At 43.2% G+C, this 16,990-nt stretch overlaps 1 protein-coding gene across 1 annotated transcript in view; it reads right to left on the bottom strand.

The window, feature by feature from the left end:
- EXOC2 (exocyst complex component 2) overlaps nt 1-14,648 on the bottom strand; it is a 206,281-nt gene extending 191,633 nt beyond the window's left edge. Inside the window, exon 1 of the mRNA XM_034762224.1 lies at nt 14,523-14,648. The gene's annotated coding sequence lies outside the window, so the exon portion shown is untranslated. The remainder of the gene's footprint in view (nt 1-14,522) is intronic.
- Between the last annotated feature and the right edge of the window lie 2,342 nt (nt 14,649-16,990).

Here is a 16,990-nt window from a genome sequence, read left to right as displayed (position 1 = left end):
GCCGGGGGGGCAGGGTCTGGGGGCTGCCCGGCAAACCGTGAAGCCGGTAGCGCTCAGGCAGCCCTTTTCGCGTGGCTGGGAGTGGGAGGGAGGAGGGGGCGGAGTTAGGGTGGGGTTGGGGCAGGGCTGGGGTGGGAAATGGGCAGGGCCAGGGCCCAGTGGAGGGTCCTCTTTTTTTATTTGTTAAATATGGTAACCCTACAACTGACTAAAGTAGTACAGCTAGTCTCAGTGGGGCACTGTGTTGTAAGGGTCATCAGACATAGATCCAATTGCAGGATCGAGCCCCTAATATAGTCAAATAAGCACTAACAAATCATGAACAAAAAACCAACTCAATACCCACTAACCTTCAGTGTCAGAAATTTCCCACCCAAATTCAGTAAACAATGAAGCTCTAATACAGCTATATTTGAGATCCTAAGTTCTTCTGTGTAAAGTATAAAAGAACTTTTCAGAAGGTCCTGAACAGAAAGTACCAAAGTATTCTACTTATCCATAAGACTAGAACAACATGAGTGAGAACAATGCAAGTTTCCCCACACTGCCCTACACTGTGTCTTGATTGTTACACATAGGGACCACTTCTACTGGCTAGAAGGAAAAAGAAGATACAATAGTTCAATCCATTTGTTCACTGGCATCCTTGCTAAGACTCTCAAGGGTAGTTTGTATGTATGATGCGACTACCTGTCCAACAGGAACTATATTGAGACCACCCATTCATGTCACATCGTTCAAAAAAGCCATTAGCTAAAAATGATTCTAACTCAGTAGTCACCTGAATTTGAAATACTGACCTATAGATAAAAGACCGAAAAGATTAGATGTCCCCAAAATGCTAGTTTCTAATTTTCTAAAAATAAAAATAAATTTAATGGAAGTAAAGAAGTGTAAACTGGAAACTAAACGTGACTTTTATAATTCTAGGAAGAAGCACATTAGGAAAATACTAAATCATAGCCAGAGTCCATACCTAGGGTTATAATTATAAATGTAGCCCCAAATAGGAAACCCGGCACAAAAATTAACTATTTACCAGGTTTATAAACACTGGTTGAAATACCACAATTTTAAAATTTTAATAAAAACCTCTTTTTATTATATGTGCCCAACACCGTGCTGCCAGCAAGTGGAAAAGAGACATTTCCCAATTCTGTCATCTTCTGTGCTTTTATCAGAGGGGTAGCCGTGTTAGTCTGAATCTATAAAAAGCAACAGAGGGTCCTGTGGCACCTTTGAGACTAACAGAAGTATTGGGAGCATAAACTTTCGTGCGTCAGAACCTCACTTCTTCAGATGCAAGTAATGGAAATCTCCAGAGGCAGGTATATATCAGTGTGGAGATAACGAGGTTAGTTCAATCAGGGAGGGTGAGGTGCTTTGCTAGCAGTTGAGGTGTGAACACCAAGGGAGGAGAAACTGTTTCTGTAGTTGGATAGCCATTCACAGTCTTTGTTTGTTTAATCCTGATCTGATGGTCTGTGCTTTTGTGAATCTGATAGTCTCTCAGCAACAGACTCAGAGCTATTAAAGACCATTGTTCTTTCCAGTGAGCACCCAAAGTGAAGCTTGAAAAATATATCCACTACAAAACACCTGACTATAAAGAATGTTCAGATAGGCTTTTTCCAGCAATAATTATCACTCTGAAGTTTAATTAGTTAATTTCCCGTTGTCTCCATTATTAAAAAAAAACCGTTTTACAAAACTGCTGTCGTACTTCTGTGAGGAGTGTTATTCATTGACAGATTGGATGTGGAAAGACAGGTTTCTCCGCAATATTTTTTGCTGAAAAGTTAGTCTAATTGAAGAAATTTCCTTAGGACCTTTCTTCTTTGTTTGATTTGGACCATATTCCTTTATTACAGTAGTTGTCTCTTTTTTAGTATCTTGAGAAAACAAAGTCACAAAAAAGGTGTAATCTAGCATACACATCAGTTGCTTGATTGCTTTCCATGACTGTTTCCAGATAAGTCTTTTTGGTATCATGTTGGCTATCATGCTGTGAAGTGCAAGGAGCTGAGAAGTATCCACTACAAACAAAACTGTTGGAGACATCTTGCAAGATGAGCACAATTCTTTTCTCTTTAAATTAATTTCTCAAGTAAGTTTTCTGATCACAAATATGGATCTGGCAAAACACACAGAAACAGCAGAGGCTATCAGATCTGCTAAGAAAGCTATTTAACCTTTGGGACTACTCTGAGAATTCTGATTCACTTTCTAGGACAAGCTGGACGGCCAAATGACAAGGGATGTGAGAGGATAAAGGAATTGTCATAACTGATCAGACCAGTTTTGTGAAGCAGGATATTGCTGACGTTACCAGAATCTGAAATAATTTAGTCATAGTTGTTCAGGACTTCGATGTATCATGTTGTCCATTGGATTCACATGTGGACAAGGCTATCATGAGAATGATTGCAGACATTAGGAGGTAACTTTCTGCACCGAACACTGGAAGAGGTGTCACACTCAGCTTCGGTAATTATCGAGGGATGGGGGTGTTTTACTAACCTGTTGCGGACGTGTGTAAGTGCTTGAGAAAGTGCTTGAGACTAAGTAAAGTTTAGCTTTAAGTGAAAGCACTCTTGTGTTGTCCTGTTTGTGCCAGCCACATATCGGTCGGATGGCCGTGTCTCTCCTGATTCATTTCTTGACACCAACTCGCACAGAGTAAAAGTTACCAAGAGCTTTGGGTTGAAAAAACCCCAGGTAACAGAGGAGAATTAACAATTAGATTTTTTGGAGTTTTGTCAATAGAGAAAACACCAGTTAAGAGGTCATAAAGATGAGTTCCAGGCTTCTGAAAAAGTAAAGTCACTTGGTTCCAATTACTGAAAACCCAGTTAAATTAAAGTCCCCAGCACTTTGCAAGATGAAATTTCTCACAAGCACTCAACCTGAAAGATTCTCTCTCAGATGAAAGAGTAATACTGGGGTCACCGTGCATTGCTGCAGTCATCCAGCAGAGGGAATCTGAATTCAAAAGAGGAAATTAAAAATATGACATATTTGCCATCACTGTGGTGGAACGAGCACATCTACCGCATAAGCTATGTCAAGACCAGTACATGTTCATGAATGTGTTTTAGTCACAAAATACCTAATGAAAAAATTCCAACATTCATAAAAATATTATTGTTCAACCAGTTCTGGTGCAAGGCACAGCAGGAATGCCCAGCATGGCATGCTTCATTTTTCAGAGTATTCATCAGAGAATTAGTTCCATTAACTGCCTTCTAATATACAAGGAACTGCAAATTTGGAAGTGATGTGTTAGGGACCCCTGGCCCACTAATATCAATTAGCACTTACATGCTCTCAACAGAGACAGACTTTTGAAACACACTTTAAAAAATACAAGCCAAAAAACCTTAACAGATTCCATAAATTGAAGAGTCTATCATCCTGGTTAACTATGAAACATACTTTTCCAACAAACAAATCTAATGTATTTGTTCAATACAGAAAACGCCAAGTGTTTCTTGGAGAACACTGCGATACAACAGAGTCAATAAAGAAGCATGGCAAATGACCCAGAGGGGGACAATGAAATTATTTACTAATAAGTTCCTTAGATTTTTAATTCAAAGCCACTGCAAATCAATGAAAATCACTACTGCACCCTTTTCTGTGCTTTATCTTCCCAGCAATATAAATTCAGACAGACAAGCTACACAAACCAAGATTTAAAAGTAGCCAAAAAGAAACACAATGAAAATAACTGACATTTATTAACCCCTCTGGAGATCTTCAGTGCCCTACAATTTCCACAGCCTTCAACACTGCATCAATAATACAAAGTCTAATCCCGCAAGCCTGCCAGAAAAGACTGGGAAGTGAATAAGCTAAACAATGCTGAAATTCCAAGTGATATTAAGAGTTCATGCACGTTTATTTATATAATAAAAGAAGAATTGTCAACTTAAACAAGAAATGCTCATGGATGTTATATTTTGTGGAGAAAAAAGTCTTCAAAACACGACTAAGCTACTTATAATGAAAAGATGAACAAGTATGAAATAAAGGGTAATATCACCGTTATATGGAAATAGTAAAGCCTCGTTTGTCTTAGCTTGTCGTATCTGGCACGTTGAGTCAAGCCAATATTAACATTGACAAACATGTTAATTTACAGGACAGTGTCACATGCCAAAATCAATTTAGAATTTGAAAGTATAAATTTGTGGGAGATGGGGGACAAATTATGGAAAATAAAAATGTGATTTTATATTAAATGACCTGATGTGATGCCTTATTCTGTTGTTAAAGGAACATGTTTTGGTAACATGATCTAGTCAGCCATCAGGTCTATATGTTAGTTATATTATCTTTGAGTAGCCGAGTAATGTCCATTCAATAGTTTTGTTTTCACAGCGACTATACTTGTATATCTTAAAACTCTTGCTTTACTTAACCCAAAAAAGGTATACCTTCATGGCAATATATCTTGACACAGTGAAAGCAAAATAATCACAGCATTCAGCAATGTCACTAAGATTTCTGAGTCACAAGGGATTAGAAGTCTGGACCTGAAGCAGATGCTGTGAAAGCACTTGGTAGAGGAGCTCAGTGCATATTTCAGACTGCACTGCAGCTGCAAGGGATTGACGCCGCTAACTATGGAATCAAACTCAGGAGAAACTCCGGGCATAGTTCCGGCATCCGAAATAAATTAAAGTAAACAGTGTTGCTTTCTCTCATCCACCCTGTTAGCAGCCTCTCTGCCGAGCTGGAGACCACACACCCAGACCACACAGCACCAGCTGAACTCACTCGCACGCAACATCTAGGAGCTGTCACTCTACTGAGGTATGAAGAGGAAAGATGAAGAGGGTGGGGGGACGGGAGTGTGTGTGTGTGTTTAAGAAAGCTGCTGACTTCTGCTCCTATCCTTGCAGCTGGCTTGTGTGTTGTGAGGTTTGGGGAGGAAGGAAAGGAGAAAGAAGAAATCCATAATCCTTGCTGAGAAAACATACCAGTAATGGCCTTTTGTAGTAATGAGTTGCACTCCTCTTGTAGCAGTTTAGTAGCTGATGAAGGGTTAACATCAATTAACATGAATTAACCTCCTATCTATCACATGTCAAAAAATCTTAGGCTTGTATCAAATACTAAATTGTAAATACTAAATGACTGCAGTATGTGCAACAGATCTACCTGGAGAACGTGTGTTAAATATTCAAATAAAGTACTTGACGTGTTTTATATTTGAAAAAGATCATCACAAAACAAACTCCATTAACTAAGGGCCAGATTACATTACCCTTATTCAGGGCTTGTCCACACACAGAAGAGATGCATAGATTTAAATTAAATCAGTTTCGAATCACACCTTTAACTAAATCGGTCCAATTTAGTACTTAAACCAAGCCTCACTTTGAATAGTACCTTACACCACAAGCAGTCTCATTGAAGTCATTGGGATTACCTGTAATACAGGGTGCCACTCAGTGTAAGAGTATCTCAATCTGGCCCTATGAGTTAAGGCTGCACAAGGGCATAGCCCACCAACATAAACTACTGAAACCAAGGAAATTACCCTTTCAGTGGTCACACTTAGAAAGTGTCTTTTGTTGTGACAGATTCAACCACTTTAGGAATACCCACTATTATTTTTTAAGATGTGGGGGATACTATTAAAACCAATATCTGTCAAAACAGAAAAAATTGAAATGAGACCATTTAAAAACTTTAATACCTTTCCACCCTGGGCACACTTCACCATAATCAACCCTCACTCCTCCATCTGCCACCTATCCACCACCCACACCACATATTCCTCCTCCCTCAAACTCACTAAGAAACACACAACCTTAAGACAGGTTTCAGAGTAGCAGCCATGTTAGTCTGTATCCGCAAAAAGAACAGGAGTACTTGTGGCACCTTAGAAACTAACAAATTTATTAGAGCATAAGCTTTCGTGGACTACAGCCCACTTCTTCCACGAAAGCTTATGCTCTAATAAATTTGTTAGTCTCTAAGGTGCCACAAGTACTCCTGTTCTTTTTACACAACCTTAACTTTGCCCATACACACAATCCAACATCCCATATCCACTCAATCACACTTTGGCCCTATCTCAATCACCTATCTGTCTAAATCACAACCTACATACTTTATTCATTCAGCAAAATCACCCACAAAAAACTAAAGCTCATAACTCTTTTACTTTCTTTCCACACTACAATAATTCCTATACGACAAAACAAACTTAGTTTCATAAACCAGGGTTATTATGGTTTGCCCTAGTATACAAAATAACCAGAAACACTCACCAAGATTTTATGAAATGTAACACAAAACATACTGCAAAATTTACTTCATAAGCATGCTTAATTCCTTAAATTCATATTGTCCAAGACTTAAAAGTTTCAATTCTACAAATATTATACAAAAAACATAAATCCCAGTCTACTTTTCACTGTATTGTATCTGCCCTTAGATACAGAAACACTTTCGCTACTCCTAACCTATTATAACATTTCAACCAAACCAATCCAAATTTTCTTTAAGGCATTCTTCATTGATGCTGAACAGGCTTGAGAGGAGTAAAGGTCTTTTAAAATTGGTGAAATTCTGAACTCAAGTGCCCCATAATCTACTATTTGACTTCCACAAATTTCTACCATGTTGATGCCACAAACTGTGAAACAATCTCTTTCACAAACACAGAAAGGATTACCTTTCAAATCTCAAATCAAGATTGTCACACTATTCTTGACAGTTTACATTTTACTTTAAAACAGCCTGTTTTCAATGGACATTAGTCCATTAAATCACTTGTTTCTTATCCCTTCCTTTAATTTGTCTGATTTAACATGTCAAAATACATGTACTGATATTTGGTAATCCCTAAAAATACTAATCACCCATTTGAAGTATTGATCAACAGCTTTGGCATTTACTAGTTAGATGAATTTACATAGTAAATTCAATAACATGAAGACCAAAAATGACCTAGCCAGCCATACTGTCAGATAGCTCACAAGCTTTCTATAAATTTCCAGACTAGCAAATCAAACCCTCTCCTAATTTAGGACTCCACCTACTTCTTTCTCCAACATCCATTGAAAGTTTATTCCGTCCACTAGCCTTCCAATCTCCAATCACCAGTGATTCTGCCCACATATCCCCTTCGACTCAAGGCTTCTACAATTCTGTAACTGTCTTACTGTTTCCTAATAAACCTAACAGTCTTTACAAGAATGTTAGTGTTCTCAATAATCTCCTTTCAACTTCTTAAATTAGTTAAAAGTTCTTATTCACAGATTGAAATTGGAGCCTGATGTTTTGAGCATCAAAAAACTTTCAAACATGTTTATGTAAATATATTAAGAAGTTAAAAAAAAACAAACTAAATAAATCCCACTGGGTGGGTTTTTATTTGTTTTACTAGAGAAAAAAATAAAACATCAGAGGTTTTTCATAACCTCATGTATCTACATACTCTATTCTTCAGCCAAGCATTATTAGTCATAAAATAACCACATCTATACAATTAATATGGCTGGAGTAAACCTTGTGTTTGTTGGTGAGGATATAAGTGGCAGGGAGGCTGATAAAGTAAAGTGATGTTTGCAGTGTGGCATCATTGGTTCCTTGGTTTTTACCCTTTAATGCTCTTGTGCCACTATAACTAAAAGTATTTTGCACTCCCTGATACCCCATGCTTGCTACCGACCCTGATTCAGCAAAGTACTTAGGCATGTGCCTGACTTTTAAATACACGAGGAGTAGTCCATATGCAACATGTGCTTAAATGCTTTCCTGAATGTAGGCCTGTCTGCACAGATATGCATATACTATGTTTCCCTCCGTTTAACACAGGCAATATGTCTGTATTAATATTGGAGGTGGCCTGTGTGCTCCCAATCTGTAGCCTGGATCTTCTATGTAAAAGCCTGTCTCTCGTGTGATTATGAAAACTAAAGCTGTCTGTAAAGAATTAAAGTTTGTCGCTTTCCGTGATGATGAAAAGGGACTATGTTATGATAACAAAAGCATACCACCCTTCTTTATAGTTCCTTAAGATTATTTGTCAAGAACATAATGTTCATTTTTGCAGTATGAAGCAATGTATGAATGTTGAGAACCATTTCAGTCACACACACCACCAGACATTTGAAAATTTTCAATAATAGCAATTTTAAAGTAGTTAGATTTTTGAAAATTCAGTGTGTCTGTATTCACCATTAGGTACTCACCATTAGGTACCACCATTTAGAGATTTAACTTTTAAGTGAAAAGTCTAACCTTAACTTTGGAGCTGCTATCAGCCCTATTAGATATAGAGCAGTGGTGACCAACCGGTCGATCGCGATCTCCGGCGATGCAGTGTGGCTGTTGCTAAGGCAGGCCCCCTGCCTGTCCCGGCCCCACACTGCTCTGGGAAGCGGCCAGCACAGCCCCGGGGGCAGGGGAGCAGGGGTCTCCCTCCACATGCTGCTCCTGCCTGCAAGCACCGCCCCCACAGTTCCCATTGGCTGGGAACAGGGATCTGTGGCCAATGGGAGCTGCGGGGGTAGTACTTACAGAGAGAGGCAGCACATGGAGCCACATGATCCCCTCCTCCTCCCCCCTGGCGGCCACAGGGGCATGTTGGTCCCTTCCGGGAGAAGCGTGGGGCTGGGGCAGGCAGGGAGCCTGCCTTAGCCTTGCTGTGCCGCCAACCAGAAGATGCCCGAAGTAAGTGCTGCCCAGCGGGAGGCCGCACCCCAACCCCCAGCCCCCTCCCGGGGCCAGTACTCCATACCTCTTCCTGCATCCCGAACCCCCTTCTGCACCCGAAACCCCAGCGTCCTTCCAGGGCCAGCACCCCATACCCCTTCCTGCACCCCAAACCCCCTTCTGCACCCTGAACCCCAGCTCTGAGCCACCTCCTGGAGCCAACACCCAATACCCCCTCCTGTACTCTGAACCCCCTTCTGCGCCCCAACCTCCAGGCCCCTCCCAGAGCCAGCACCCTGTACCCCAACACTCTGCCCCAGCCCAGAGCTCCCTCCTGCACCCAAACTCCCTCCCGTAGCTTGCACCCCTTACCCCCTCCTGCACATCAATCCCCTGCCCCAGGCTCAGCCCAGAGCCTCCTCCCACACTGCGAACCGCTCGGCCCCAGCCCAGAGTCCACACCCCCTCCCAAACCCTAACCCCCTACCCCTGCCTGGTGAAAGTGAGTGAGAGTGGGGGAAAGTGAGCAACGGGGAGGGAGTGATGGAGTGAGGGGGGGCAGGGCTTTAGGGAAGGGGCAGGGTAGATCCTGGGTTGCCCTTAAATTCAAAAAGTTATCTTTGGCGTAAAAAGGTTGGAGACCACCGATATAGAATATATTGTTACAGATATTATGACACAGAGTCAGTAAAGCTTAACCAAAAAGGGTTAAAAATATACCTGAACACACTTCTAGGGGCCTATACATTCATTTAGGTCCAAATACTGCAGTCAGATCCAGGCCCCCAATACAATGCAATTGGATTCTTGTATACAGTATAGTGCAGAACCCCACTGACTTTGCAGTTCTGCACACGCACAAGGTCTGGCTAGATGAATCTGATTGGGAGGTCAGGACCCTATTTTGTTATCAGTTTCCTTGGATGTTGATAGAATATAGACCTCTTTAGGGCTTTACTTCACTAGGAAGCTCAATCATATTTAAAACCGGGGGGGTGTGTGTGGGAGGGAAGGGGATTTACTTTTTTTTGTTTGTTTTTTATAAACACAATTGAGTATGGTCCCAAGTGCCAGAAGGGTTACCATGACTACCTGACAATGCTGACCACAACTTGTTTTTATCTACATTGAACAGTCAGCATCATATCATTATCTCTACTGTTAAAAAAAACAGAGTTTAAATTATTCAGTTTCCTACTGAAGAAGATGCCTTAGACTCATCCATTAATAGTCTAAAAATTAGTATTTTAAAAATATATTTACTCCAGTTTTGACCTAAAAAAATATATAATACATTAAATATAGTGGTGAGGAATATAGTGTTGTTTGTTTTAAGCGTGTTACTGATAAGCCGTCTAGAATGCTAAGATTCTATAGGAAAATTGAGCCTTTCCATTATAAACCTCTAATTTCAGGAATTTGTAAACTAGCATTAAAAAGTGTATCCAAGGCTGACTTTTGGCATGAGATCCCAGAAGACAGGTGGTTTTGCCTCTATCAAATTTTGAGGTTGGGGGAACTTGCCACTGTTTTTGAGATATAGAAATGTAAACAAACAGATTAATTTTCAGATTGCTTTTATACTTCGATTTGAAATCTGTTTTATTTTTGCAACTGATAGTTTGTCGACTAGTGCCTTTGGCTACATTAAGGTTAGGAGGATGGCATGTGAACTCTAAGTCTTTAACTTTGAAAAGTTACCACTATGCATATGCACTACCTAATATCCAAGGAAAAAAACATTTTTTTATTTTTAATCACACTTACTTTATATGATATTAAAATCACTGCCTAGATCATCCCCCACAATCAACATGTAGAGGGAACCCTCCCAGGGCAGTTCTCCTCCCTCCCACAGCACCATTTGCTTTCACTGTGAAAGACAATCCATGAGCCCACAATGCACACTGCAAGTGGGGAGTGAAGTAGGTAGGCCAGAATGGAGGGGGAAAGTGTGGATGGACCAGAGGCAAGGCTAGTGGTGGATGAACATAATTTCTCTCCATATCCACCAGTATATTTAGAGATGAGTCAGCTAGGGCCTGAAACTCTGGACCTCCAAACAGATGGCCCTGGGGATCCAGTAGATTTGGGGAAGGTGGGCACAAGAGCTTTTTCTTCAGGAAGAAAAAAAAGTCACCTCCTCCCAACAGTGGAGGGATCCTCAAGAAAACTTCTTCCTCAGGATCTCCTCTCCCAGGGTTTATCATGGGAATGGTTTGATCTGGTTCATTGTCGCTACATGACACTGTTGGATACATCATCGTATGATGACAAACCTCATCTAAGAACCAGTCCATTGGATCAAACCACCAATTTTTAGAAAAAGCATATGGATAAAGGCTGCACGATAACAACAACTAGCTTTTACACAGCATTTTTCATCAATATATCTCAACGTGCTTTTCAGGGCAGTCAGTATCATTATTCCTATATAACAACTAGGAAAGCAGAAGCACAGAGATGAAGTCACTCCATCTGTGAGCAACATACATTTAGAGAAAACTGACAAAATATGTATACATGCTAGCCTTTCAGGGTTTGTAGCTCTGGGCAGTATCAATCTTTTTGCTTTACAGGCCTATTTTTGCTGGAAACAGAAATGCAGGGTAAATTATAATCCTGGCTGCTTTACATAAATTGACATAATTTAGCAGTTGAAATAATGCAACTTTAAAAACATCTCTCACATTGAACCTTCTATCTTTGTCAGGTATTCTGAATTTTACATTTAGAATTTTAGCGATAAATCAGGATTTTTGATATTTTCAGATTTCTGCATAAGTAGAAATATATTTAAAATAAGATTGAAATTAAATCTGATTTATGTTTTTTGAAAATATGCTTCCTTAAACTCCCTGACTTCATAATTATTTAAATATTTTTTTTAAAATTAGTTGAATATGTTACACACTGCTTATTTTTTTGCAATTTTCATCATGATAGGATTCATGACGTAGACTCTCTCATCTAATCACCTATTTTATTTACTACTTTGGATCAAATTCACTATGCTGAGTGGTCCAACACAAAGGAATATATATAAATACAACCAGATAAAGAAATTTCTAAATCTGGACTATGGCAAGACTGTCAGTATATTTTAAATCTGAAAACCTTTAGTGTTTGCTTTTGCCTTAGCTACTATCAATGCTGCTCTGTAAACATGTTTTAGGACCATGAGAAATCCTAAAGCCCAAAACATTGTGAGGTTATATCTACACAGCAAATGAAGACGTGGCTGTAAAGCAAGTAAGCATACCCACCCTAGCTTTAATCTAGCTAGCATGGGTACTAATAGTAGTAAAGACATGACAGCACAGACTTCAGCAAGGGCTAGCTTACCCAGGGTCCCACCAAGGTTGTACAGTGGCGAGTAGCCTGCACTGAAAGCCATGTCGCCACATCTTTATTACTATTGATACCTGCACTAGTTAGATTAAAAGTACACCTTCATTTGCTGTGTAGGAGTAACCTAAATGACAGGAACTTTATGAACATTACTACATTTATTAGAGGAATAATATTTGTATTATACTCTTTTCAAATCACAATGTTCTGAATATTTCATGATTTAATACAAAACATTAAAAGCTTTACAAGATTTTAATGAAGCTTAGTAACAAGGAGTGAATTGGTGGTTGGAAAGGAAAGAGGAGATATAGATGCCTGTATGATTTGAAGAGCTTCTCTTCTACTAGCTAAGCAGGCATGTAACACAAAATAGGAGAGCACTTTGGCTAGATAAGTAGCTTTCTGCCTGAAATTTGTCATGTGTTGTCTCCTGTCAACATCATTTTTTGGTGTGGAAACCTGGAGTTAATTAGATGTAGCATTTTAGAAATGCAGTACTTTGACAAGAAGCTACTTAAATTTTGAAAAATTGTAAACTGGGGAAGGGGGATTATATCAAAAGATAATCTGGCCTAAAAGACTCATCTATTTAATTCACTGAAAATTATTTCCTAAACACGTTTTCTGGATGAATGGATGGTTAATTTTAGTTATTTACTACAGTCTTCTAAGCTTCTCAAAACTCTGAGCTCCCCAGCACATTTTATAAAGCTTGCAGAAGAAAAGGTATTTACCAACACCATGAAACAGCCAAGTTTGAAGGACTTTTAAAAAGTATACAGGTTTAAGTGATACTATTAGAGCAAGCAATATATGCTAATTAACTCACCTGCCATCAATAGTGTTTCCCAAACAAAATATGCTCTCCCTGATCCCCACAGCTGCTCAGTAAAAGGGACATGATTGTTTCACCACTGCTATTCAAGAGTGGACAGCAGTGAAACTAACATGAATCATATCAGCAGCTGCTGGACACCCTGGCCTGGATGCAGACTGCCCAAAGGCCAGGAATCTCAGGGCCTCAAAACTCCTGGACCAGCTGGCTCACTGGGCTGCCCCGCTCCCCCAGCATAAGAAGTCAGATCCCTTGAGGGTGAGGCAGCCAGCTGGCCAGGGAGTCTGGAAGCCCTGAAAGCTGGAGTTTTCAGAGCTTCCAGGCTCCCTGATGCAGAGGCAGGGCTCTGAAGACTTCCAAGCTCCCTGTGCCACTGCACGAAGTGTGGAAGTACAATCAAGTACTCCTCAACTGTAGCTTACAATGAAGAGCAAATACCACTACTTGCCCATTTACAGTATTTATGGTGCCTTTAGAATGTAAAGTCTTAGTATCAATGATTTCACTCTTCAGTGAAGAATACATCTGTAGTGACACAGACATAATAAAAACTGAACAAGAGCTTTCATTTAATTGAAAAATGTGGGTTTTTTTTAATATCAACCTCCAATATTTGATATCAAGCAGGTGAACAGGAATGTGTTGGAAGCATCACAGAAATGACAGCACATTGCAGCCTCAGCTGCATCCTTCAGGTAGCTTCTGCAACACATTGGTCAGTGGCCAAGTTGACAAAATATCAATGATTATGTGGCCAGCTATAAGGGTATGTCTATACTGCATTGTAAACCCAGGTCTGTGGGACCTGGGCTTGTGAACTCAGTGGGTATGTCTATACTGCAATTAGACATCTGTGGCTGGCCCCTGCCAACTGACTCAGGCTTACAGGGTTCAGGCTAAGAGCTGTTTAATTGCAGTGTAGACATTTGGACTTGGGCTGCAACCCAGGCTCTAGGACCTTGCAAGCTGTGAAGGTCCCAGACCTCAGCCCAAGCATCTACAACACAATTAAACAGCCCCTTAGCAGGAGCCCCACCAGCATGAGTAGCTAGTAAGGGCCAGGCACAGATGCCTAACTGCAGTGTAGACATACCCAGTGTTTCCAAGCCAGCGCTCATTGCAAATGTGGGTCCCACAGCCGGACCCGGGCCTCACAGCCGTGCGAACTAATGCACTACCGTACTAGACAGACCTTCTGAGTCGGGCCTGCGGCTTGAGCCGCATCCACACTGCAAATGACAGTGTTTGGATCCGAATACGCCCTGACCCGGGCCCCGCGTATTGCAGCCGTAACCTGGGCTCCCCCGGCCTTGCGCAGGCTCCGCCGCAGCCCCGTGGGGCCCAGCGCAGCTGTGCCGGGCAGAGAGAAGCGGAGCCTCCGGCAGCCCCAGCGCCCCCGTCACAGTGTCTGGGGGCGGGGGGGTGGCGGGGAATGGCCGCCCCCGCACAGAGCCAGCGCCCAGCCGGGGCAGGATAACGGGCGGGTCCCAACGGCCCGATCCGGATCGTTATTATGACCGGCAGCAGAGGCAAGGCGGGTCCGCAGTGAGCCCCCCCACCCCGGAGGCAGGAGCCGCAGAGGCACGCGGGGGGGGGGGCTGCTCCGCAGGTCAGAGCCGGCTCGCGCTGACTTGGAGCGAGGGGGGGCGTCACTCACCGGCCGCCGCGGTGTTTGTAACCAGCGCTGGGCAGCTTCCCTCCCGGCAGCGCCTCCGCCTCTCGCTCGGCCAGCCCGCCGCAGTGGAGCCAAGATGAATCGATCGCCTGAGAGACGGAGCCAGAGCAATCGAGCGGCAGCCCCGCCCCTCCCGCGGCTTCCTTCTCCCGGCCCCGCCCCTGAGCTTGTTCTCCTCCTCCTCCCCCCTCCCACCAGTCCCGTCCCTTCGCCCTCAAGCGCAGGGCGAGGCCATCGGGATGACTGGGTTTGAGACAGTGTATGGGGGGCAGGGAGCTGGGGACAGCCGGGGGGGGGGCCCTGGGGCCAGGCGCTGTCCAGCCCCGCAGAAGGCTCTTCAAGAAATAAAACCACCGAGGATGAGTGGGGAAATGCTGCTGAGAGACGGAATAAAGTAAGAGAAAGAAACAAAATAGGACCCGGGCCCCGCTCCTGCAAAGCTCTGCCAGGAGCTGCAGCGCACAGGCAACCTGCAACTGAGTATATTTTTCTGTTTCAAACTGGGCGTCTGGCTTGATTTGTATAAATCAAGGTCTGATAAGGGTCCTGTTGGGGAGGCAGGAGGTTGGATTTTTTTTTTTTACCCATGTCCCAGTCTTCATCCAAAGTTGCACCTGTCTAATTTATCCATTTTTTAAAACAATTTTAGGTGAGCCTGGGCAAGCCCCTGCAGGGCTGCCCAGAGAATTCAGGGGGCCTGGGGCAAAGCAATTTTGGGGGCCCCTTCCATAAAAAAAAGTTGCAATACTATAGAATACTGTATTCTCATGGGGGCCCCTGTGGGGCCTGGGGCAAATTGCCCCACTTGCCCCCACCCCTCCCCCCCCCAGGCAGCCCTGAGCCCCTGTTGGGAAGAGGTTCTCGACCTGAGAAAGTTATATTGGTTTAACTTAAATCAGTTTTTAAACCACTGTCATTAATCTGATGTAAACCCTGCTATGGACACTCTTAGTTTGGTTTAAGAGCGGCTTATTGTGATTAGTTTACATTATTTTAATTAATTTATTCTAAACAAAATAAGGCCTTGTCTACACTGGTAAGATTCTGCGGTGTAATTCCCGAGGTTAACACACTGCCAAGCCACTTAGTGCACGGAAACCACCCCGATGAGAGGCTTTCTGCACTGAGGCTACAGCGCTGCGGTGTCAGTGTAGACACCCTGGTTGATTACAGCAGGCTTCCGGAGGTGTCCCACAATGCCTGTTCTCGCCTCTCTGGTCATCGGTTTGAATTCTACTGCCCTGCCCTCAGGTGACCAACCGTGAGCCCCACCCTGTAAATTCCTTGGGAATTTTGAAAGTCCCCTTCCTGTTTGCTCGGTGACGCATGCAGTGGTCTCAGCACATCTTTCCAGGTGACCACGCCTGCTCCACCCACCAGGCGATCCCCAGCTTGGAGCAATGCCAAGCTGCTGGACCTCATCAGCATTTGGGGAGAGGAGGCTGTCCAGTCCCAGTTGTGGTCCAGCCGTAGGAATTATGATACCTATGGACAGATTTCACGATGCATGACAGAAAGTGGCCATAACCAGGACACACTGCAGTGCAGGGACAAACTGAAGGAACTGCGGAACACCTACCACAAGGCGCAGGATGCAAACCGCCGCTCTGGTGCTGCGCCCACAAGCTGCCGGTTCTATAAAGAGCTGGATGCGATACTCGGTGGCGATTCCACCTCCACTGCAAAGACCACTGTGGATACTTCGGTGGCTCATGTGCGAGTCGAGAGTGGACCAAGCCAGGAGGAGGAAATCTTGGATGAGGATGTGGAGGGGGAGGGGACCCAGAGGCAGAGGATGACTCGGAGGTCAGAGATGCATGCAGCCCAGAGCTCTTCTCTACCCCAGAGAAGGCTAGCCAGTCACAGCTGTCGGAGCGTGGTGAAGCGCAAACAGGAGAGGAGGCCCCTGGTAAGTGGCTTTGATTTTGGGAATCGCTGAAGCAAGCTGTTGGGGGCAGGAGGGTTGCAGAAAGTAGGCTTGTGTCTGTATGATGCACATACCACCACATGCCTAGTCTGAGCGGAGGAATAGGGTGTTGATTGACTCCCTCACTTCATGGGAATCTGCCTTAGAGATCTCCACAAAACTCTCATGGAGATACTGGGCAATCTGCTGCCACAGGTTCCTCGGGAACAGAGCTGCTTTGTTTCTTGCCCCATTAAGGGTAACTTTCCCATGCCACTCTGCCATCACTGGGGGGGTAGGAGGGGGAGACCATTGCTGCACATAAGCAAGCTGCATAAGGACCAGGGCAGAAGCTGCAGTCATGGAGAAGACCCTCCCTTAATTCCCTGCTCACCCTCAACAGTGAGATATCTTCCATAATGAACACAGCCTGTGGAAAATGTGGGGACAGTAAGGCCCCGCCTACAGTGCTGTCTCTCCCCAAGAGCCACATGCCTAGTGTACTGTAGGGTCCTGGAACACTGATTGCCCCTGCCCCTGCGGT

This window comes from Trachemys scripta, chromosome 2 (assembly GCF_013100865.1).
Source record: "Trachemys scripta elegans isolate TJP31775 chromosome 2, CAS_Tse_1.0, whole genome shotgun sequence".
Classification (NCBI taxonomy): Eukaryota; Metazoa; Chordata; order Testudines; family Emydidae; genus Trachemys; species Trachemys scripta.
The sequence above is the reverse complement of the archived record's forward strand: the minus strand, read 5'-3'. Positions and strand labels throughout refer to the sequence as shown.